The sequence below is a fragment of the Thermobia domestica genome, chromosome 6 (assembly GCF_964235325.1).
Source record: "Thermobia domestica chromosome 6, izTheDome1.hap1.1, whole genome shotgun sequence".
Taxonomy (NCBI): domain Eukaryota; kingdom Metazoa; phylum Arthropoda; class Insecta; order Zygentoma; family Lepismatidae; genus Thermobia; species Thermobia domestica.
Window position 1 is genome coordinate 273,115,711 of NC_137459.1, and position 25,653 is coordinate 273,141,363.

Genomic DNA, 25,653 nt, shown 5'->3' on the forward strand with positions numbered 1-25,653 from the left:
CCTGGCCAAAACCCCGCCACCCAAAACCTCGCGGGCCAAAATCTCGCCGGGCCAAAACCTCGCGCCCCAAAATATCGCCATACCCAAAATATCGCCTGACCAAAATGTAAATGTTCCAACAGGTGATAAGGATGACGGTATAAAAGACGCTGTTTCAGAAGAAGTATCACGGGTATTTGACCAAGTCCCGCGATACCATATGAAAATTCTATTTCTGTATTAGAGGATTTCAATGTGAAGGTAGGGCGACAGGATGTTTTTAAACTGGTTATAGGGAAAGAAAGTCTGCATAAGGAAAGTAATGACAACTAACGAGGTTAGTTTCGTGAACTTTGGAACATCCAAAAACTTAAAATTTTAACAAAAATCTAATAATATTTATGAAAATATGAAACAATATATGAGTTTTTACGACGTCCCTTGATTATGTCCTATAGGTTAAAGGAAACGTAGATGACCAGGATGAAGGAAATGATCGAATAAAGAAAGTGGGAGGAAACGGGAATAACCCGAGAAAGCCCACGCACACGATGTTTTGTATATTATTTTTATTATTATTATTATTATTATTATTATTATTATTATTATTATTATTATTATTATTATTATTATTATTATTATTTGTAATGTGGAATTGCATATTAGGAAACACATTCGGTAAATTTTAAAGAAAACTTTCATTCGCGGCGAGGTTTTGGCACGGCGAGATTTTGGACGGCGAGGTTTTGGCCCGGCGAGATTTTGTCCCGCGAGGTTTTGGGCGGCGAGGTTTTGGCCACGCGAGGTTTTGGCCCGGCGAGATTTTGTCCCGCGAGGTTTTGGGCGGCGAGGTTTTGGCCACGCGAGGTTTTGGCCCGGCGAGATTTTGTCCCGCGAGGTTTTGGGCGGCGAGGTTTTGGCCACGCGAGGTTTTGGCCCGGCGAGATTTTGTCCCGCGAGGTTTTGGGCGGCGATGTTTCGGCCGCGAGATTTTGTCCGTATACCGGCTAAACTAGTATATATTTTGAAAGCTATTTACAAAAGAAAGACGATGGAATAAGTTTCAATGTTCTATGGTAAACCTGTACAAAATGGCGGCAGGTCAAAATCTTAATACAGTTTGCATTGAAAAGCCTTTGGCCACCCCTAGAAATCTGAAATGGCTCAACAGATATCAAAACTGAAAAACACGTATTTCATCATTTCAAAAGTACCACCTATTGAGGGAAACAAAATTGCCCCAGGGTGCCTTATAGGGTCCCAGACAAGGATCAACGCAAAAGTTGTAAATGGCCGTTTGAAAGCAATTGTTAAAAGAAGGAAGATGGAACAAGTCTTAGTAATAACGTCAGAAGTAGTAGTAGGCACACTTCTACCTGAAATAGTATTGTCTCAATTAGCAATCCAGACATTGCGTTCAATAAATGTGACTGTTTACATGTCTCTCAATTCACCCAATCCCTGTTCTTTCTGATACCGTTTGCATAGCCGTTTCGAACTTGTATCATGTTCATTCTTTTACCGATAACTTTCAAACAATATGGTACTTGACCCATTTCCTATTCGCAAATTTTAAGTTGGACCCCACTTGGGAACCTGCAGGGATTCTGGGACAAATATTTGTACATCGAAAAGCTGTACTTTACAAATAAGGAAACACTCCTTTTAGCGTTTTGACATCTCATATTTTACCAATTCGGATCATTGGAAGTGACATGTACTTTTCGATGAAGGCCGTTAACATTTTAATCCTCCCGCCATTGCAAGCAGGGTTGGTATTGAAACATAAGACCTGTTCCGTCTTCCTTCTTTTAACAATAGCTTTCAAACGATACTTGGCCCCCCTTGCCGTTTGAAAATTTCGAGTTGGAACCCGTCTGGGACTCTCGGAGGGACCTTGGGGCAACTTTGTTTCCCTCAATAGGTGGCACTTTTGAAATGATGAAATACTTGTTTTTCAGTTTTGGTATATGTTGAGCCATTTCAGATTTTTAGGGGTGGCCAAAGACTTTTCAATGCAAACTGTATTAAGATTTTGACCTGCCGCCATTTTGTACATGTTTACCATAGAGCATCGAAACTTATTCCATCGCCTTTCATTTGTAAATAGCTTTCAAACGATATACTAGTTTGAAAACTTTGAGTTGGACCCCTTCTGGGACCCTCCGAGGGACCCTGGAGCAATTTTGTTTCACTTAATACGTGGTACTTTTGAAATGAATGAAATATGTGTTTTTTCGTTTTGACATATATTTCACCGTTTCCGAGTTTTAGGGGTGGCAAAAGACTTTATGGACACCTTATATATATATATATATATATAATATGGCATTACAGCTGTATCGCCGGACCAATTTGAAAATCGAAAAAGTACGAAAATGCACTGCATTCGGTGGATTGCATTACGTTAGGTTAGATTACGTTATTAGACGTGCAGTTTTACTATGCAGATCCATAATATAAGTAGTAGTAGTGCCACATGAAATGTGCCACATACATGTCTTTGCTGATTATACACATACTAACTTTATAAGAAATATCGTTGGAATTAGTTACCAAATTATATTCCTACAACATATTTATAGACATGGGACAATAATTTTGGACATGAGTGTACAGTATTCATTACTAAACGAATGTGATTTCAGCATGGGACGAGGGAATTTTTTCCCAATTAATATTTTGGGGGGAAAAATCACCAACTAAAACTTGCTGGGGGTGAATATATTGAAATAATGGCAGAATTTTGCAAAATAATTAGTGATGAGCAAATGCAAGACCAAGACCAAGACCCGGGTGGTCTTGGTCTTGGTCTTGGTCTTGCATATGCGGTCTTGGTCTTGGTCTTGCACTGGAACCCTCGGTCTTGATCTTGGTTTTGGTCTTGCACACCTAGTCTTGGTCTTGGTCTTGGTCTTGCACACCCAGTCTTGGTCTTGCTTGCAAGAGTCTTGCAAGTTTTGCTTTTAAGAAATCTATGATTTTCATACGTAAATTTTACTCTGGATATAAGGGATAATAAATCCTACATTGCGTCAATAGTGAGGGAAATACAATGTATGTTTTTAAATGTAATATATTTTACCTTCGTGTAAGTGTGATGATACTGTACAACATAGGCGATGACCTTTACTTTTTTTTTTTCAATAGGTGATCACGCTTCACTACTTATAAGACAAATCACAACATTTCGTAATATTTTTATATGTTTTAACAGATCCAATACTCCACTGGTTCCCAAACTGGGGAGGCTACCCCTGACAGTGAGACGCATGAAAGAAAACCAAGACGGCACAGATTACTGAAATACCATAAATTGCAAAATTATTTTTACACTCTAAAGGCGTCAGATTTTTTTTCTTTCCAACCACGATTAGCTCATCTTTGTATTGAACAAACTCCCTATTAAATATTGAAATTTAGTTTTACTGATTCTAATATGTACTGTATGGGGCAGAAACAAGGATATTACGCAAAAACGATGAAACAGTTAGACTTTCGAAATGTGGGCATGGAGAAAAAAGGAGAGAATCAGCTGGGTTGAACGGAAAACGAATGCGAAGGTTTTAGAAATAGTAGCAGTAGGGGAAAAAAGAATTTTAGATGTAATGAAGAGGAGGACATTGGCTGAGGAGGAACTGGAGGAGGGGAGGGGGCGAAGGAGATTGTAGTTGAAGAAAGATATTAAGACAGAAAATTGCTACGTTAAGACGAAGAGACTAGCTGAGGACCACAGTCATCGAAGCTTCTCCGCTGCAGCAAGTGACCTGCTAATAATGACAAAATAGCTATTATTATGACGATGATGATATATTTGCAATATTGACCAAAATAGAGAGAAAAAATTAAAATAATAATAATTAAACCTCTTCATATTTTAGAATATGAAATTAAATTAAATTTGTGAGTTTTACGTCCCACGATTGTGCCGGCTAGGCTAAAGGAGACGGTGATAATGAAAATGAATGAAAATGGTGGAAGGAAGAAAGTGGGAGGAAACGGGAGAACCCCGAGGAAACCCACGCACACGGTGTTTGTCCACCACAAAGTTCACTTGGCGGGGGCTGGGATCGAACGCGGGACCTCAAACACCAGAGCTGAACGCTTTACCATTGAGCCACCGCGGCCCCAATATTTTAAAATAATTTGAGTGAAAACTGAAAACGACTCAACTGTCTATGTCTTTTGTGTAAACTCAATTTATATAAATACTTTTGACCTACATTAGAAATACATAATAACGGCATCAAACTTCAAGTTATTTGAAATAAGTACGAAATCACTCTCAGTTGTGAATATAGATTATTTACTGTTGTATAATGTTATATCGTTGAATCCTAGATATGCCGTATACCTAAGGGGGCTATAAGTTATATTGATAAACAATTATTCAACGTATAAGCATCCACCTATGAAATAAAACTTGCATTCACATGCGCTAAGTTTTTGTCAATGTCATGAAAATGCTATTTCAATATTAATTTTATAAGTACACATTAAAAATTTCCAACGGATGCTTGAACCTCAAAGCCAATGCCATACCCATGTAGTCGACATCTGTGGTGTACGGAATTGCCGATGTTCAATACTACATTTCTTTAGTTTTGGAAGAAGAACACCATTAATATCTTTGAAATGAAATGAAATATCTACTTTAACGTCCCACGATTATTACACTGAGGCTAAGGGAAACAGTGATGATGAGAAATGGTAGAATGAAGAAAGTACGAGGAAACGGGAAAACCCACGCACAGGGTGTTTGTTCACCAAAGAAGCTCACATAGCGCAAGCTGCGATCGAACCAGGGCCCCATGTACCAGAGGTGCAAGCTCTGCCACTGAGCTACCGTGTCCATAACATGCTCTAGTTTATTTTTGCTTATCCACTTCTTATGGACACAACTATTCTTCGTATGATTTCCCAAAATCCAATCATGGGCCGTCGTGAATGATCAAATGATGACCAAAGTAAATCAGACACTGAAGTTATTATAGCTTGTAACAATACATAGAATTATGCTATCGGTCGTCTCGTGAACAACCGATTCAAAAAACGACATACTGAAGCTATATGTTACAGGAGCAGATCGACTCACATGGATTGCATAAACTACTGGGAACACATTCACTCCGGCGGTATTTTTACTGGAGCCAAGAAGTTCACGTGAAAGATGTAATAATTTTTCCCCTTCCTTTTTACATTCTATAAAAAATCAAGTAGTACCATACTTGTGCAAGACTCTTGCGCAAGAGTCTTGGTCTTGGTCTTGGTCTTGTAGGTATGGTCTTGGTCTTGGTCTTGGTCTTGCAGGTATGGTCTTGGTCTTGGTCTTGCATCGGGATTCCTGGTCTTGGTCTTGGTCTTGGTCTTGCATGCAAGACTCTTGCAAAAACTGCAAGACCAAGACTCTTGCGCTCATCACTAAAAATAATTACAATAATTCATATGTAATTACCAGTGGCGGATCTAGGCCAGGGCCGCGGGGGCCTAGGCCCCCCAGTTTATCCAGTGATAAAATAATTTAAGCTATTATTTATATATTGTTGAAGGTATATACCTATCAGTCTAGGTACTGGCTGGCCTCCCTGTTTTTACCTTCTAGATCCGCCACTAGTAATTGCTGGGTAAAATAGTGGTGGTTAATTCCTAATACAGTGAAACCTCTCGTAACGGGCATCTCTGAATAGTGGACACCTTCATAAGAGGACAAACTTTCATATTCTTCCATGCCATAAATATGTGTAGTGTGGTGTTATGAGAGAGAACGCTGGACAAATAATCCTGTTCCACAGATGTCCATTTTAAGAGGTTTCAGTCTTACTTAGTTTAATAATAATAATCAGCGACGCAGATCTGTCTTCAACATTGGAGGGGAGGGGACGGTAAGACCGTCCCCATATATCTATCTATCTATCTATCTATCTATCTATCGATCGATCTATATCTATATCTATATATATATATATATATATCTATATATATATCTATATATATATATATATATATATATATATATATATATATATATATATATATATATATATATATATATATATATATATATATATATTTGCGATGTCCAAAATATTTATGAAGTTGAAAAACAATGCTGTGAAGGATCAGAGGAGTCTTCAACGTTGGAAGGTTGGCAGATTTGAGGCTTATTCTGGGAGACATCAATTTCATCTCACGTTCCTTTGTGGCAACCGGACACTTTCTGGGGGGCCCACGGCGGTAGGTAAAAAATAATTACTAAGGAACTTTGTTAGCATGAGCCGTACAAGGGCTGTCAAGGTTTATAATCCACACCTTCCCTAAAAGAAACGCAATTAATTGTCAATTAATATTACACCAAATGACGGATGAAACAACAAAAATATCTGTCTAATAAAGCTAATTAGTACCGGATTTCCGTATAAGCTATACAAGCTATAAGCTTCGGACCTCCTCTTGGAGATCCGAAAGAAATTTAAAGAAAAAAACTGAATGTAGATTAAAAATAAATAAAATAAAAGTTTCATTATCTTGGAGCCTCCCAAAGAAATTTAGAGGAAAAAGCTCTGAATATAGGTGAAAAATAAAGTAAACGTTTCACTTTCTTGGGACCCCAAGAAAAGCAAAGAAAAAAGTTGAATGTAGGTGAAAAATAAATAAAATAAAAGTTTCACTCTCTTGGGGCCTCAAAGACATTTAAAGGAAAAAATGTATGTGGATTAAAATATGAATAAAATAAAAGTTTCACTTTGTTCAATAACTTCAGAGAAATTTAAAGGAAAAACCTGTGTAGATTAAAATATAATAAAAGAAAGTCTACGTAGACCCTATATTGTGTTGTTTACATTCTAAGGTCTTATGATGCAAGTAATGGGGCCCCATCTGCTAGCCTGCTTCCTAAAACATCACTGTTTATTTATTTATTCACATATCAGTTCAAGAGAAGGGTAGAAAGAAGGGATTAACGTAATGCTTTATTAGGGTACTAGCATTCTGTTGGTAACTGAAAGTTCTTCGGTGCAGACGCTATAGTCGCAGATTCACTTGTTTTTCTTCTGTCTTTTTCTTTTGTCCTTTACAAGTCGAATTTTCAGCGAGCGAAAACCTTTTGCTTAGCTGGTTTCCCCATCTCTGCTCTTGTGTTTTAACGTATGAATTTACATTTCAGCCCACAAATTTAGAATGAAGAAAACGTTCAATAAGAAAACAAGTGTTCAAATATTCAAAATACTTCAGCATTATATTTAATTCAACTCCTGATTGTTCTCATGTGGATCAGTTCTCACAAATCATCCGATTTATTGACATACAACGTGATTCTGTTCAAGTTCGGGAAGCATTTATTGATTTTATCTCTGTCAAAGGAAAGACTGCTGAGAGTATTTCTGCTGAAATACTGATGTAACTACAACGTAATAGGTTTGATATTAAGATTGAAGAGGCCAATCTTGTGATAAAATCAGCCTACAATGACCGGGCAATATTCTGGAGTTCAAACTTTGATACGGAATATAAGTTCTTTGGCCATTTTCGTTCCTTGTAACAATAATTCACTGAACCTTGTGTCTTACATGCTACGTTTTGGCGGTGACTTTGTTGGGAGCAATGGAACGTTTTTGGTATTCTTCTCTAGATCTACTCACCGATGGAATGTGCTGCAAAATCACGTAAAGATTGGTCTGAAACGTAAAACTGATACTAGATGGAGTTCAAAAGCAGAAGCTTCAAATGCACTTTCTAGTCAATTGGATGAAGTAATAGATCTGTTGGAAGATCTGCGTGACACTTCGACTGAAACACTTGATGCTAGAAGAGATGCTGGTCTTCTTCTTGCAAGCATCCAGTCATTTAGCTTAATCGCTTTACTATATTTCTGGTCTACAGATCTCTCATATGTTGATCGGATCCAAAAATGCCTTCAATCTCAGGATATGAGTTTCAATCAAACTCTTATTCAGTTACAGAGCCTGGTTGACGCCATTGATACCTGGAGACTTGAGCTGGGCAAGGAAATCATATCTGCAGCTGAAGGAAGTTATATCTGCAGCGTAAGGCATGGAACATAACTGTATATACACACGGGAGAAAGATATCTATGCCTGGAGAAGCAAAGAATGAACCCCTGACTGCACAGGCCAAAGTGAAGCACTCTATCAATGAAATTTAGATGAGATGAGACAACAAATGTATGATCATTTTACTCGGATGCATGACCTGAACGACAGATTTGGATTCCTGTGTTGCATGGCCAACTTTGTGTAGCAGCTAGATGATGAGAGCGAGGAAAGGCTAAAAGCATGTTGCTCTGATTTGGCTTTGTTCTACCCGAATGACCTGGATGGCTTAGAATTATTTCGGGATTGTAAGGATATAATCCGTTCAATAACGTGTGCTCAGAAAGCCAAAGAACAACTTGACTTTTCCCCACAAGGCTTCCTGAAATATGTATCTTCAATGGGGCTTGAAATTTACTAAAGTTTGCAAACCGCTCTTCAGATTTTGATAACACTGCACGTATCTGTCGCATCGTGTGAAAAGTCTTTCAGCAAAATGAAATTGATAAAATCATACTTGCGTTCCACAATGAGTCAAGAAAGATTCACGAATTTGGACATTCTTTCTATCGAAAATGAACTAGCATCCACTTTGGATTTTGATAATATAGTTGAGACTTTCGTTGCTACCAAAGCAAGGAAGGTATCATTCTGAATGTTGGTGGAACACAGACTAATATGGTAGTGGAACTACTGTCGAAAGTAGTTTCATGTTTGAAGTGAAGGCAATAAAAATACAAACGTACCAAAAGAGTAATATAATAAAAAGCCATTAAGATCTGTCACTTGACTGGTGATAGCTGGCAATGAAAAGTAGGACACGTAGAAATCTGTGCTTACATATTTAATCTATAATATATTCCAAATTATTCAATACATTCAGGATTTTTTGTTATAATATATTCTAATACTATGTTAGTAAGAGGTAATGGAAATAATCATAAGCGACAGAATATAAACATGACTGAATTATTAAATACAAAATGATATAATCATAAAACAAGTGTGAAATCTGTAAACAATAGTATAATAGACAAGCAGGAAATAAATATTCTAGTGCTTCGGCAAAAGTAGTGGGACTAAATAGATAGTACATTATCACTGGAGAGAAACCTAGTGAAAGATAAATTAAAAAGATACGAAGGAGAGAAATCTATTCTAGCTATTATTTACTAATAGTTCGGTAAAATAAAAGTTTAATTATTGTCTATGATCACTGGAGAGGAACTTAATGTTAAAGTGAGTGGGGCTAATTGTAGAAGAAAAATCTAATAAAATAAAACCCATGTAGCGCAAATTCAGACAGGGAGAAACTATGAATAAACTGACTCATGTGAGAAATTGCACAGGAGAAACACCAAAGGAGAGAACCGAACAAAGAATTCTAGAAAACATAGAGCTTACATTTAGAAATCGGTTTATTTGCATTTTTTCAATATCAGCTCATTGTTACATTTTGTAGGTAAACTTGTCTCTAAATGTATTGTTAGGAGTATTACTTCCACTATTTCATCTACTGTAATTACAGTACGCGTTGATACTAGGATAGTATAGGTGTGGGACGCCGTCAAGGTTGGACGACGACAAGCCTGGACACTTAATTTTGGTCGCTCCCGACAAGGTTGGACAACGACAAGCTTGGACGACGACAAGCTTGGACAACGACAAGCTTGGACACTTCTCAATTTATCCTCTTGCACCAGTCTCGAACGAATTCCTGAGGTGTCCAAGCTTGTCGTGGTCGATCCCGACAAGCCTGGACACATCTCATTTTGGGTCGTTGACGAAAAGGTTGGACGACTACAAGCCTGGACACATTCCTGGGGTGTCCAAGCTTGTCGTGGTCGATCCCGACAAACCTGGACACATCCAATTTTGGGTCGCTGACGACAAGGTTGGCCAATGACAAGCCTGGACACATTCCTGAGGTGTCCAGGCTTGTCGGGATTGATTTTGGATCGCTGACGACAAGGTTGGCCAACGACAAGCCTGGACACATTCCAATGGGCCGATTTGGTGCATTCAAAGCACGTAGAAATAAGTTTGTTTAGCGCTGAAAGAGCAGCATTGCGTGAATTTCCACCAGAAAAGTTTCGTTCCGTTTCCAGGCTCGGGAGATGATAAATACCCCGGAAAGTAGCACCGCAGGCTCCATAAAGTTGCTTTCTTCTTTTTTACCAAAAATATTTCAATTCAAATATAAATTTTATGAAAATGAATATATTTGTGCGTGTGTATGAAAAGGTACAAGTTCGCGGGTATTGAGCTATTTGTGTTTTCTTAATGTTTGTTAAAAGTAATAACCATATAGAGTGTGGTTTGAGTACAATTTCAGCATTAAAAATTACTTTCATAAAGTTAAAAAAAATATACACTTTTTATATACAGGGTTTTTATGTACATTTAATTTGACAAATCAAAATATCTTTGGAACGAAGAACAATTTTCAAATTCGGTTTACGCAACATAGTGTAGGGGGCACCGTGAGACGCTATAGAGTAGAATCTGTGGATCTAGTCTTCTTCTTCTTCTTCCCGAGTATTATCGATATGCAAAATACTGATTCCCCATTTCATCCACGGTAGTTCGCAGTGGAACAACATAAACAGTCTCGTTAATTTATCCTACCCCGCACAAAGTGAGAACAGGTGATAATCCACTATTAGAAATCCTCTGCTAGAAATTCTAGAAAATTTCTATGCAGATTTTTCGAATATCACTTCTGATAAAAACATCACCCTTATTGGAAATATTATACTGATATTTCCAATAAGTATATTACAATGTATACACGGTGTCCGGTGAGGAAATGCAAAGATTTTGAGATGTGATGGGGAGGGGGGATCGGGAAGGTCATGCTAAGCAAAAATGCTTATGTAAACATAGCGTCTATTCCCCTTCGTTTCGGTGATAGGGCTGGGGGTAACGTTTTTCGTGGTGCACTTGCCGACATTATAGCCCACCCTGTAGTTGATCTTACATTACATGCAGTTTATCCAAGTATTTTCCTATTTTTTAAAGGTTACTAGCCTTAACGCCCGACTTCGTACGGGGAGATCTGGTTTCTTAAAAATATTTTGGAATACTATCACCTATTTCTACTACATTATACTACTACTACTACTACTACTACTACTACCACTACTACTACTACAACTACCTACTACTACTACTACTGCTACCACTATTACCTACTACTACTAATACTAATACTACCACTACTACTACTGAAACTACCTACTGCTACTAACACTACAACTACCTAGTACTACTACAGCTACATACTACTACTATTATTACTACACCTACTATTACTACTACTACCATTACTACACCTACCTGCAACTACTACTACTACTACACCTACTATTACTAGACTACCTACTACTACTACTACTTACTACTCCAACAACAACAACAGCAACTACTACTATTACGGCGTTTGGAGTGTTAACATTGATCTAAGTGACCTCAAAACCTATGTACAAGACCTATGTACAGGATGTATTGGTCATTTTCGACAAATTTTACATTTTAGCCCCTCCACCTTCGCTAGGGGTATTCCACTCCAACATTATTATCCACCAGACTATAAGGTATATGTGTGCCAAGCTTCGTTCAAATCGGTTTAGTCGTTCTTAAGATATTTCATTAACAACATTTATGCCATTATTTATATTTCAACCCCTCCACCTCCGCCCCTGGACGCGCGAGGGGTGTTCTACTCCAATATTATTTTCTGCCAGGCTATAAGCTATGCGTGTACCAAGTTTCGTTCAAATCGGTGTAGTCGTTCTTAAGATATTTTATTAAAGCCATTTATGCCATTATTTATATATATTTCACCCCCTCCATCTCCGCCCCTGGACGCGCTAGGGATGTCCTACTCCAACATTATTATTTGCCAGACTATAAGCTATACGTGTGCCAAGTCTGTTCAAATCGGTGTAGTCGTTCTTAAGATATTTCATTAAAACCAATTATTTATACTATTATTTATATTTCACTCCCTCCACCTCCGCCCCTGGACGCGCTAGGGGTGTTCTACTCCAACATTATTATTCGCCGGACTATAAGCTATATGTGGGCCAAGTTTCGGTCGAACCGTTCTTAAGATAATTCATTAAAACCATTTATGCAATTATATCGCCATTTAAAAAGCATTGTGTAGTGTTCCACCCCCTCCCCCTCTGCAACGGGGTGAGTAGTGTTGGTTGCCTAGTAGCAAGAAATATTTGTGCCAAGTTTGGTCAAAATCGGTTCAACCGTCTAGGAGGATATGTGGAACATACATACATACATACATACGTACATATATACAATCATTTTTATATATAAGGATAACCGTTACTTGGTTAATAAGCCGTTTTTCTACTAAACTGGAAATACAATACTATTCTCAAACATACGAAAGCTCTACATTTCCACGTAGGAACAGAAGTTACAATAAAAATTGTGACAATAATAACAGTAACAATTAAAATAAGAGAAGAAATTATAATAATCATTATTACTAAACAAGCAAAATTGTTTGTTTCCAGTGGAAGTCATTATTTAACAAATAAACCGATTAGTAAGAAGTGTTTATGGCTTCTAAAGAAGATAATAACTTGACACCTGTGTATAGTTTTCCCCAAATCAGAAACAGTTTCTCTACTGACAGAGTTTCTACTCAAGAGCAGTGAAAAATTGTGTTGCAAAAGAGAATTAAAAAAAAAAAAAAATCCTCTGTTACTTCCCTATTGTATGCAGTGTTGAGACAAATTGCAGATCTCCTAAAACCCTGTTTCATTAGCTTTAAAACAAGCTATAATATGTAATGTAAGACCAACTACAGGGTGTGCTATAATGTTTGAAACAAGAATGGGCAAGTGCAAGATGCAAAAAGTTATCTCCACCTCTATCTCCGAAACCCTATATGTTCACATAAACATTTTTGCTTAGAATGACCTTCCCTATCACCTCCCAAAGTCTTGGATCCAATATGGTGGCCGAAAGCATTTGTCATAAAAATACAGAGCCTAGACGCTGAGGATAGAGACACCAAATGTGGTATAAATAATGACCATCACGAGGAGGTTAGAAGCAGAAAATAAATTTGGGAAAAGTCTCCATCCTGAATCCAATATGATTCCTAAAATATAAGCACAGTATATGCACAGCCCGAACTACTGAACCTAAAAATACGAAATTTGGTATAAAACCCTTTCATCAAACGTGCATTAAAAGAATAATAAAAATGTTCAAGAAGTCGCCATCTTGAATCCAATATGGCGGACGAGAATATATTTCACAGTCGCTGGGGATAGAAACACCAAATGTAACACAAATATTGATTATCAATATGTGATCACGCAATAAAGTACGAAAAAATCGTCATCTTGAATCCTAAAATAAAAATCAAAGCTATATGTACAGTCAAAGTTCTGAAGTTATATGTACCAAATTTGGTAGAAATATTTTTGAGAATGAGCAAGTCAAGGAAACAACGCCAAATTTTGAAAAAATTGCCATCGTGGATCCTATTTGGAGCCTAAATAAAATAAGGAGTGTATATGCACAAACCAAATGGCTGAAGCTATACAAACACAGAGTTTGGTATAAATATGCATTATGATAAATTGGTAAATCCATTAGGTAAATTGGATAATACCAAGAATGCAATGGAGGGAATACGAGAATATTCGGCGTATACTCACCTTCAATTTTGAGACACCATTGTATGGCTACCTAAAATTTATGAAGTCTATATACCGCATCTATAGAGTGTGTAATAAATGTCAGAGCGTATCCCACCTAAAATTTTAGGATGACATCACTGGAAACTTTGAAAATGTTGTCATCTTGAATTCAATACGGTAATCGTACATACAATTTCAAAGTAGCCACCATTTCCGTACAATGTAAGCGTAGTTTGTTTTCGTCCACTTTTTCGAGGGCTTTTCAGACATCTTCGCTTTTTTTCTGTATTTTCATTTTGTTGGTTAAATTCAGATGGCAGTTAGTAGTTGTTTCGATTAAAGTAATATACAGGGAAAAGTTCCTATTTCGTGATTGCGACCATATTGAATCCAAAATGAAAACCATTTCAAAGTTTCATATTATCCCATTTACGTAGTCATCATAATGCACATTTATACCAAATTCAGTGTTTCTGCCTTCATCCATTTATTGGGTTGTGCATATACTTTCGTTATTTATTCAGGGCGCCATACTGATCCACGATGGAAACTTTTCTACATTTGGTATTCTTCCCTTTACCTGCCCATTCTCATGAATATTTCTACCAAATTTAGTACCTTCGACTTTTATTATAGGAGGCCATTTTGGATTCAAGACAACGACTTTTTCACACTTTATTTATCATTTCGTGATCACATCTTGATAATCAATATGTGTATTTCATTTGGTATTTCTATCCCCAGCGATTGTGAAATACATTCTCATCCACCATATTGGATTCAAGATGGCGACTTCATGAACTTTTTAAAGAAAGTATTTTCGTAATACACGTTTGGTGAAAGGTTTTTATATCAAATTTCGTATTTCTAATTTTCATTCTCATTCCCATTCATCATAATCAACATTTGTCTTTGATGTTTCTAGCTTTAGCCATTTGACCTAGAAATATAGATGAAGGTTCTGAGGTCCAGGGACTTTACCGTCCTTTAAAAATAGGACAAATTGCAAGAAAGTGTATTTTTTGCGGGGATATGAAGATTCGGTGTAGGGAAGTTCGGTGCAGGCCCTGGACATAAGGTGGACGCTTCCAGACCCTGGACCTGTTGTATCAGCAATCCATCATTCCTAGCAATTCTTGTGCAGTTTAGAATATTTTAAAATGATATAATGCATTGAGGAAAAATAGTTTTTACATATTAATATATATATATATAATTTCATCATCATCATCATTTTCAACCTATGTCTATCCACTGCTGGATGAAGGTCTCTCCAACTCTTCTCCATAACCATCTATCTTCTGCTGTTCTTTTCCATGCTATTTTACAGTGCTTTTTCATTTCGTCACTCCATCTTGTATTACGACGCTTTCCTCGGCGTTTCCTGTCTCTAGGTATCCAGTCGAGAACTGCCTTTGTCCATCTGCCATCAGTTCTTCTTACGATATGTCCCGCCCACTGCCACTTCAGTCCCTTTATTTTCGCAATAATATCCGTCACTCCTGTCATCTTCCTGATCCACATATTTCTTTTCCTATCTCTTCGGGTTATTCCGAGCATACATCTCTCCATGCTCCTTTGTGTAGTCTGCAGACTGTGAATGTCTGATTTTGTTGGTGTCCATGTCTCAGCCCTGTATTTCAAAACAGGAAGAATACATTCATTGAAAACTTTTCGTTTCAGACACATCGGCAGTTTACTTTTTAATATGAGTATATATATATATATATATATATATATATATATATATATATATATATATATATATATGTGCAATTATTTCCACCTGAGTGATGGCCGTGGGGTCAGCACTGCGCAAATTTGAACCAAATTATTTTAGTACTAGTTGGCCAATGAAAATAAAGTTTTGGTCTAAAATGACAGTCTTTATTGAGGCAATGAAACTGTTGCAAATATTAAATGAAAATACTCTTCCTTAGTTATATATTTTTAATTTTTTAAATGTTGTTTTTTTTCTATTCAACAGGTGGGGTGAATAGGAACAAGCATTAATTTTTTGGTGTTACTTTTCTATTGCATTGCAACTGACATGAATTATTATCATTCCCTTACAGTAAGGCTTTGGCTGCGAGTTTCCTTTTTACCTGCCCAAAATGGAAATCGAACACATCTGGAACGTCGGGATAGCCACACACGAAATCGATATCTGAGATTTTTCGGAATGACGTTGAAGAAAACTTACGAGCAAATTATTTTTGAACTTTGGAAATGTTTTCCCTTATTTGTTAAGATATCTTTTGAACATTAGTGTTATGTCATACTCTTGTACGGAATAACCCTACTCTGCACACTCCACAATTTTATCAATAATCATTTCTTCTGATTTTTTTTTTTTTTTTTTTACAGTATTCGATCTTGAGACTTCACGTTATATTGGTTTACATGTCTCTGTAAAACTGTTTTGGGTATGTCATATTTTTTACTAACACATCTTTTACGTTAGTTTGTTAACCATAATGCCCTTTTAGCTTTTTCAGTTAGGTCATTTGGGTATTTGCGATATTTTTTGGCACGGGGTTATGGTTTATTTAAAGACATTACGTACCTGTTCACGTGCCACTCTCAAAAATGCTGTTGTTAATATATAAAAATGTCTTTAAATCAAATTATGAAATTTCAAAACTAGTTTTGCACATGAAACATCGAAGTGCAGTCAAAAACAAATTCTTTGAAGTCCCACAAGTCAAATTGCTTGGAGCGCCACCTTTGGAGTGAACAAAGTTAAACTAAGTTAATTAGTATTAAGATTCTTTGAACAGTAGGCCTCGCGATAAATTTCTGAAAGTTTTACTTAGGTTCGTCAGTTCTCATTTTTGGATAATTCATTTTCATTTTCTGGCTATATCCTTATCTGATTTCACCACCCCCTCCACCTTCCTCGGAAACAAAAGTAATTCTCCAAGCATATTTGCTCATTTCCTGTCAAAGTATCGTTTCGATTCATCAGTTTCCATTTTTGATCACCCCTGTTTCATTTTCTGGCTACACCCTTAGCTATTTTACCCCCACTCCCTCCGTAATAATATGCCGTAATCCGCAAAGTACGTTTGCTCGTTTTCTGTGAAACCCACACAGCACATAATGTATAATATACGCATATTAAACGTCTAATACACGTTAGAATGTTTATTATACGTTTAATATACGTATATTATACATTGTGTGTTGCGTGGAAAGTTTTGTTTCGATTCGTCAGTTTTCATTTTTAGATCACCCCCTTTTCGTTTTCTGGCTACACCGTATCCGACTTGATGCATCTCCGGAAACAAAGGTCGTAATCCCCGATATATGTTTGTTCATTTGCTGTGACAGTTTCGTTTTGATTCGTCACTTTTCAATTTTAGATCACCCCCGTTTTTGTATTCTTGCGATTTTATTCCTTATCCGATTTTACCCCGCTCCCTCCGAAACAATAGGCCGTAATCCCCAAATATCTTTGCTCATTTGCTGTGAAAGGTTTGTTTTGATTCGTCAGTTTTAATTTTTTTTTAGATCTTTCTTTTCCGTTTTCTGGCTAGACCCTTATCCGACCCCCCACACCTGCGAAGTAACAGGTAATGGCCGAAATATGTTTGGTCATTTCCTGTGGAAATTTCGTTTTGATTCGTTCGTTTTCATTTTTAAATAACCCTCTTTTCTACTTTCTGGCTACACCCTTATCCGATTTTTACCCCCTCCCCTTCCTCCGAATCAATAGCTCATAATTGCTTATTTATTAACCTCTTATAACAGAGAGTAGTTCATCAAATTCGTTTTTAATTGTGGTTTTCTTCGTTTTTCTATATTTTCGCACTATTAAGAGGGAATTTCACCCCCTTCCCCTGGTCCGATTTTGTTTCCCAACGAACTCGACCTGTCATTTGAACCAATAAACACTCTGTGAAACGAACAATAGACCTCGTGATAAACCTGCGAAATTTTCATTCGTATTTGTCAATTTTCACTTTTAGATAACCCCCTTTTGTAATTTTCTAGCTACACCCTTGTCCGATTAACCCCCTTCCCCTTTCCGAAGAAATACCTCCAGATCCCCGAAGTATATTTGCTGATTTATAAAGCTCTTGCAACAGAAAATAGACCATTAAATTCGTTTTTTTTTATTTTCTGTGTTTTTCTACATTTTTGTACTTTTAATGGGGTTCCACTCCCTCCCCTTGGTTCGATTTTGTTCTCCAACGAATGATCTGTAACTTGAACAAATAAACAATCTGTGAAAGTTTCATTTGAATCGGTTCACGCGTTCGACTTTTATCGTGCGACATACACACAGACAAACAGACAACACAAATGCCAAACTTTCGACTAGAAGACTTCGCAAGCTCGGTCAAAAATTGTCAACAGTAATGTAGCTAAAAATAGTTGCAGAGAAAAAAATGTTAAAGCAAGTCGCCAATCCTATTATTGAATGCATAGCAAGATTAGAGTATGAAGAGTACCTCAAACAATTAATATAGGGTTTCTCTTGCATTTATAAAACCTAAGAGTGAACAAATTTTAAAAAAATGAAAGTTTTGTTCGTATTCACCCCGCTTGAAGGTATAAAGCATTACCATAAGATCTGCAGGGCAGGGATTTTTCTATATTCCTCAAAACTCCCCCTAACATCCCTTCAAAATTATTGAGAAACCCATCCTTCTCACTTATAGCTAGGAAGTTTCGGCGCAGGAACCTTCAATGCAAGAAATTATTATAATAGTTGTATTTCCACAAAAAACTATGAGACATGCATGGTATAAATTATTTAAGTCCTGCAGTAGGCCTACTTTTTTTTTAAGGCATGTTTTGATATGTAATGACATATATTATCTCTTGCAGGTCCTATTTTACCCTATCATTAGTCTAGACATTATTATGAAGGTAGGATTCAAATGAATACATTTGCTTCTAAATCCATGAAGTATCTGGGTTGTATAAAATATTTTATGGATACAAAAAATAAAAAAAAAATATATATGGATGATGTAATGGAAAATAATATTATGGAAGCAACACATATAGACAGGGTTGGAAATGGAAATTTACAAGTTATGGAACGCTGTAGTCCGCTCCGGTCCGAGTCGAGCCCTGATTATAGGACAACCTACTTTCGTGCATGGCAAAGTATTTATATTTTAACCAATAAATATCAACATTTTTGATCTTATTGGATCACACAAACTGTTGTAGATGATGAATCTAAATTTAGTATGAATATACACAGTGCCGGCGATTGGACGTTAAAAGTGGGGGGGGAGCAAGATATGATCTGAATATGTGTATATCAATGTTAGTGTTTCTGGTTGTTTCTAACACTTTGAAGAAAGGTTGTATAACTAATAGGATACTATCTTTTTCAGTTAAAATGCCGTATATCGTGTTTCATATTTAATTAAATAAATTCACAAGAGCAACGCACACTGGTACTAACCCTTGATTCCTTACTCATGAACATCTTAAAATTCTGTCTGGAAAATTGTGTGATCAGGTTATTTAACAACATATTTGTAAAACAAATAAATAGAAAGGATATTATTAATCAAACTAATGAATAATGAGGCTTGTTTTGTAGAAGTTATATTGAAACTGGGGATTAATGAACAACCTATATTTTTAATTCCACACTTGCCATTAAATGTGTTATTACTGTTATTGATCTTGTTTCTGAAAGAGTTTTTGGTGTTGTGAATGCTGTTCACAACTTCAAATGTTTGTTAGGCGAACTTTACAAGGTGTTCAGTAAGTCATCTACATCTGCAACACTTAAAAGTATCACGACAGTCACAGATGTCGCAGGACTGCTGAAAATCAAAAGATTGTTTCAGATACGTTGGATTTCAAATGAGAAGGATGCATTATTGGCAGTCTTTACATAATTTTCTTGTATAAGCAATTCCTACTTTTGGAGTATGAAAATACTGACCATTTCAACAGAGACAGTTTTAAACTGAGTGGTATTTACAAATAATAATAATAATAATAATAATAATAATAATAATAATAATAATAATAATAATAATAATAATAATAATAAACTGTCGGGGAAAAAGAACATTCTATTGCTCGCTTTTCTTCTGAATATTGCGTCCATTCTGTCCAGGGTTTGCCCAAGTGGGCCCAGCCCGAAAAAACCCACCGGGTTTTTTCGGGTTGGACCCACCTGAAAAAACCCATCTTAAAACCCACCTGGGTTTTTGACTTTTTTGTTAGTGTATTATTGGTACAACTAAGGTGATTACATTGAAAGTTATTTTTATCAGATTTTAAACTTTCTTTGGGCGAATTATATGCTTTCATGTTAAGATGTTAAGATAGACAACAATAATCAACATAAGACCTTTATAAAGCTCTAAATGCACTGAATGAATGAATAAATAAATAAAAAAAACCTCACCTTAGCTTGAGATAATTGTAGAACAAATTAATGTGCGGATTATGCTTATAGCCTATTTGAAGTAAAGTAAGCGATTGTATGTTTTAGAAAATACTTTCCGTGAATAAGGTGTTTCCTGACTCGGCGCCGCCGAGGGACGTTATCCCTCATAATTGACGGGTTTAAGGTCATAGGTGCCGGTACTAACAGTAAATATGTAAATACATTAGTAAAACTATTAGTATTATTTCTTACCTTTGATGGTAACAAAAGTATTCAGTAAAATTTGGTTTTCCAACAACAGCAGTTAAGTTCAGTCATTTGTTGCTAGCCTTCAAATAAGCATTCTGTAGAATCAACACTAGCAATAACGTAAAAATTCTTGTCAAAATTAAGAAGCTTAATGGTCGGAGCTCCGAAGACTACGTAACGCTTACTATTTCAAGTGTTGCATTCAAACTTCAGTATTAATGGAAGTTTCGATGTACAGTAAAGCAAGCTGCATTTTCAGGGAAAACCCGTCGTGAAAGAAGTGTTTGGGAAATTCCCGCAATTGAACTCACAAAGCATCGAAAGTGAATACTTCAACAATAAATCTATTTATTTTACGTTGGAGGATATTTCATTTCATTTTAGACATTTTGAAACATTTACTTTATAAAATATGAATTATAGGCCTATCTTTGTTAATTGTTTTAAATTAATTTTCGGAAAAGAGCGGTCTTGCAACAAGTGCTCGGGTAATTCCTGTAATTGAATGCACAAAGCATCGAAAGTGAACTTCAACAATAAGACCATTTATTTTACGTTGAAAAATATTTAAGACATTTTGATGAATTATGTCTTTGTTTTAAATTAATATAGCTATTTGGTATTCATATTTGACGAACGTCACTGAGGCTCCTAGGATGACTCGATCTACATTTGTTAGTTTGTCTGCCTTTACCACACAGTGTTCAACTTTCGGTCTTTTAAATTTTCAGGATACAAACCACAGACACTCTAAATTTTCTGTTTAGATTTTGGCAACATACCAACGTAAAATTACAAAATGGCGCGCTTTTTTTAAAAAAATAGCTGATATCCACTGGCGAAACTCCCGGGGGGATGATGGGGACATATCCCCTACAATCTTGGAACTGTTCCCCTCAATAATCCGATTGGAAATGTGTCTTTTAGGAAGAAATGTGATGATTTGTGTCCAACTGTCACAAAGGAAAGTGAGATGAAATTGATACCTCCCAGAATAAGCCTCAAATCTGACCGTCTCCCAATGTTGAAGACAACTCTGCTCCCCTACCCATGTTGTCTCGGAGTCCCACACAGGGGACATAAAATATGACGATATTATTATTGCTTTACAATTTTAAAATCAGACTGGCAACATTGAAAACTGTTTACAGGGAATGATCATACTTGGATTATCCCTTGTAAACAGTTTTCAATGTTGCCGGGCGGATTTTAAAGTTATAAAGCAATAATAATGTCATATTTTATGTCCCCTATGGAGGACGCCGAGACCGACATGGGTAATCCTCCTCAGCATTGTTTTTCGCCTTCATAAATATTTTGTACATCGCATATATATATATATACATACTATATATCGTTACCCGCCCCCCCAATGTTGAAGACAAATTTGCGCCGCTGCTGATATCCACGCTACAAAGCGCGATTTTAGGTCTTTCAAGTTGAAATTTTCAAAGTAGAAAGCACGAAAGACTACATTAGCTGTATATATTTTGGCGGCATAAAATTTCAAAATGGCGTCCATTTTTCAAAATAGCGGGTATCCATGCTACAAGGTGCAATTTTCGGACTTTTTAAGTTGATATTTTGAGGGTAGAAGAATAAGACATTCTAAATTTGCTGTATGGATTTTTTCGGCGATCCAATATAAAATTTCAAAATGGCGGCATTTTTTTCAAAACAGCAGTAAATAGAAAGTTGTTGCAAGTTGTGACAATGACACTCATGAAATATAAATCATATTTTAACATTTTTACCCCAAAGAGATTGAAATATTTCGAAAAAACCCAATTAAACCCGAAAAAACCCAATAAAACCCGAAAATACCCGAAAAAACCCACATGGGCCCAGGTGGGTTGGGTTTTTTCAAAAATACCCGGGTTTTTTCAAACCCTGATTCTGTCTAATATTAGTAAAATGATGCAAAAGGAAGCAGTTTCGTACACTGAAATAGAGAAAAAATTGGCTCTACAATCCAAGCTCTGAGAGAAATGCGTATGAAAGATGATGTCAACCAAAGTCTTTGTAAAGATAAGTATTTAGTGCACTGCAGATAAGCATCTGATACAGGGAGTGATGATAGTGAGTTTGATCAAATAAGGGGGCAGGTAATCCAGGGTTTAATAGACGAAGTGGAAAGAAGGTTTCCTTTTAAAGATATGCTAAAGTGCTTTTCAATGTTTGAAAATAAAGATCGTAATAGCCTGAATGGTTTATACGGTAACGTAGGCGTACATAAAGCAGCTTAATTGTTTGGATTGAATCTTGATACTGCAGTGTCAGAATGATTTGGTTTGATTTAGTTTAACGTCCCACGGATATGCCTGCTAGGCTAAAGGAGACGTGGACCTACTGATTATAATGGAATCCGAATCACTTTGGTCGTTCAACTGTATCCTACCGTTGAACCAGGGACCACGCTAACCGAAGTCAAGCGTGCTAGCCAATAGACCAAGCGGGGGTTCTAGAATGTCAGAATGGAGAGAGTACAAGTCAATTTCTAAGTCGGTAAATAATTTTCAAGTTCTTAAAGCCTTAACGCGGAAAGTTCGTTCTGTGCCATTATCAACTGCTGCCTGTGAACGTGGATTCAGTGTTGTTCATATTAAAAGTTCCGAAAGAAACCGTATGTTGGCGGGTACCTTGAAATCTTTATTGATAATTAAACTCAGTGGGTTTCCTTTAAAATTATGGGATGCTATTACTGCTGCTCATACGTGAGTTTCTTCTGGCCATCACATTTTCAACTCCCGTTACACACGGAAAGAAAGTGAAGTTTAATCTTAAAAATTTTCTCTAATGTAAGATACGTTATTGCAAACCATATTTTAGGTCTATATATACAGTAACACAATCATTCAATACTCGTATTATTGTGGCTCTCTTCGGTGGTCTAGTGGCTAGCACGCACGCACGCATCTTCGGTGCACGGGGTCCTCGGTTCGATTCCCGGTGGGAGCGCCTTAAAAATTTAAACGATTACGATGGTTCGGATTCCACCTTGAACTGTAAGTCCACATCTCATAGCCTCGCTGCAGAAAAGGGTCATCAAACTTAAATCAGCAAATCAATCGTATTATAGTGTTTGTGCTTTTATTTTCTAAAGTTTAACGTCCTACGAATATTCAGTAAGGCTAAGGAAGACGGTCATGATGAGATGAATTATAAGGGTGGATTAAGACAGAAGGAAGCGGGAAGACCCCGAGAAAACCCCAACACAATTGTTTGTATACCACAAGCAGAATTTGGTGCGAGCTAGGATCCAACCATTGATCCCACGCACCTAAGGTGAGCGCTCTACCACTAAGGCAACACGCCTTTTTGTTGTCTATCAAGTATTTGTATTGAAATCATATCTGTTATTTATAATAATATATTGTTGCTAATAATACAATATAGATACATAGTATTATTTAGACTTACAAAGGTGACCGTATATCTGAACGACCAAACTGAAACACTAGCGAAGAAACGAGAATTTCATAAAAAATAATAAAAACTATACTCTGACTCTACAGCTCATTAGGATCTATGGTTGGCCAGGTGGAGCGCTTCAAGTTAGTAGTTCTAATGCTTGGTTAGGACATTGGTTCTCAGGGACTATTATTTCTGACTTATAGATCTCTACCGCTATTTTCGTGAATGCAGTCTTCAATATGATGGTAAACACAAAGGTACTGTGCTCCCACGAGAGTCTAACCCTGGACCATATGCACCGAAGTGTATATTAAATGCAGTAGATAAGTTACCAATTTTGGGTAAATGAATAAATAACATTAAAGTATTTTTAAATAACAATGACGACTAGTTTGATCATTTATTATTATTATTATTATTATTATTATTATTATTATTATTATTATTATTATTATTAGTAGTAGTAGTAGTAGTAGTAGTAGTAGTAGTAGTAGTAGTAACAACAACAACAATAATAATAATAATAATAATAATAATAATAATAATAATAATAATAATAATAATAATAATAATAATAATAATGTTTATTTCTGTGCCATGAACAGCCTAACGGCAAAAATACAGCACTTTATCAGACAATATAAACACATATTACATACAATGTAAGCTATATACTGAAACAATAAAACATAATGATAAAATAAAGTAAAATAATATCGGATTAATAATTCCTTGTCAAATTAACACCATTTTTTTTTTAGTATCAAAATAGTCGTCATAAATAGTATCAATAATATTTGTCAAGCTCAAAAATTCATGCTTTTATACTGATAAAAATAAATTAAACAAAATTAAAAGAATTGGTCAGTCTTCTTAAAATTACAGATTTCGGATTCAACGGAACTAATGTTGATATATTTCTTGTATTATACATTGGTACCCTTATACCTATATTATGCAAGCAATATTCACTATGATAGCTATTGTCTAGTAATTTCTTAATAAAATCTCTTTCAATAACTTTTCTCCTGTCGCTCAATGCCTGCAATCCCCAAAATTGACACCAGTATTCATAACTACGTGAGTAGTAATCTCTATTCATTTTATAGCAGAGTAATAATAATAATAATAATAATAATAATAATAATAATAATAATCCATTAACATTTCAATTTTTTGGAGGCTCCACGAAGCATTAGTGTGGATCGTTGAACTTCTTCCCCCCCATTTTCAAATGATTTCGCACCCTGTTGAAGGGCATGTATGTATGAACTGTAAACGCCTTAACTGGTAGAGTTTGTTGGAACAGACATTTCAAATTGGGTCGTTGACGACAAGCCTGGACATATTCCTGGGGTGTCCAGGTTTGTCGCGGTCGATCCCGACAAGCCTGGACACATCTCATTTTGGGTCGTTGACGACAAGGTTGGACGACGACAAGCCTGGACACATTCCTGGGGTGTCCAAGCTTGTCGTGGTCGATCCCGACAAGCCTGGACACATCTCATTTTGGATCGCTGACGACAAGGTTGGCCAACGACAAGCCTGGACACATTCCTGAAGGTGTCCAGGCTTGTCGGGATCGACCCAGAGATGCTTTGGCATATCTCATTTTGGGTCGCTGACGACAAGGTTGGACAACGACAAGGTTGGACAACGACAAGCCTGGACACAAAAAGTGTCCAGGCTTGTCGTCGTCCAACCTTGGCGCGGTCCCATAGGTGTAGGATAAATTCTGGATTCTTGATTGTTCAGTTTTGTTTGTTCTTAAGATTATGTTATTTTTGTCCTGCATTGTAGTTTCCGTTACACTTGTATCCTTAATCCTTTTTCTATCGTGTCCTTTGTTTAAAAATGAATAATAATAATAATAATAATAATAATAATAATAATAATAAAAACAGTATGC

General features: G+C 36.4%; 1 protein-coding gene across 1 annotated transcript in view; it reads left to right on the plus strand.

Moving 5' to 3' along the window:
* Positions 1-25,653, plus strand: part of LOC145688496 (uncharacterized) — a 199,606-nt gene that overhangs the window by 31,777 nt on the left and 142,176 nt on the right. The gene's annotated exons all lie outside the window — the stretch shown is intronic.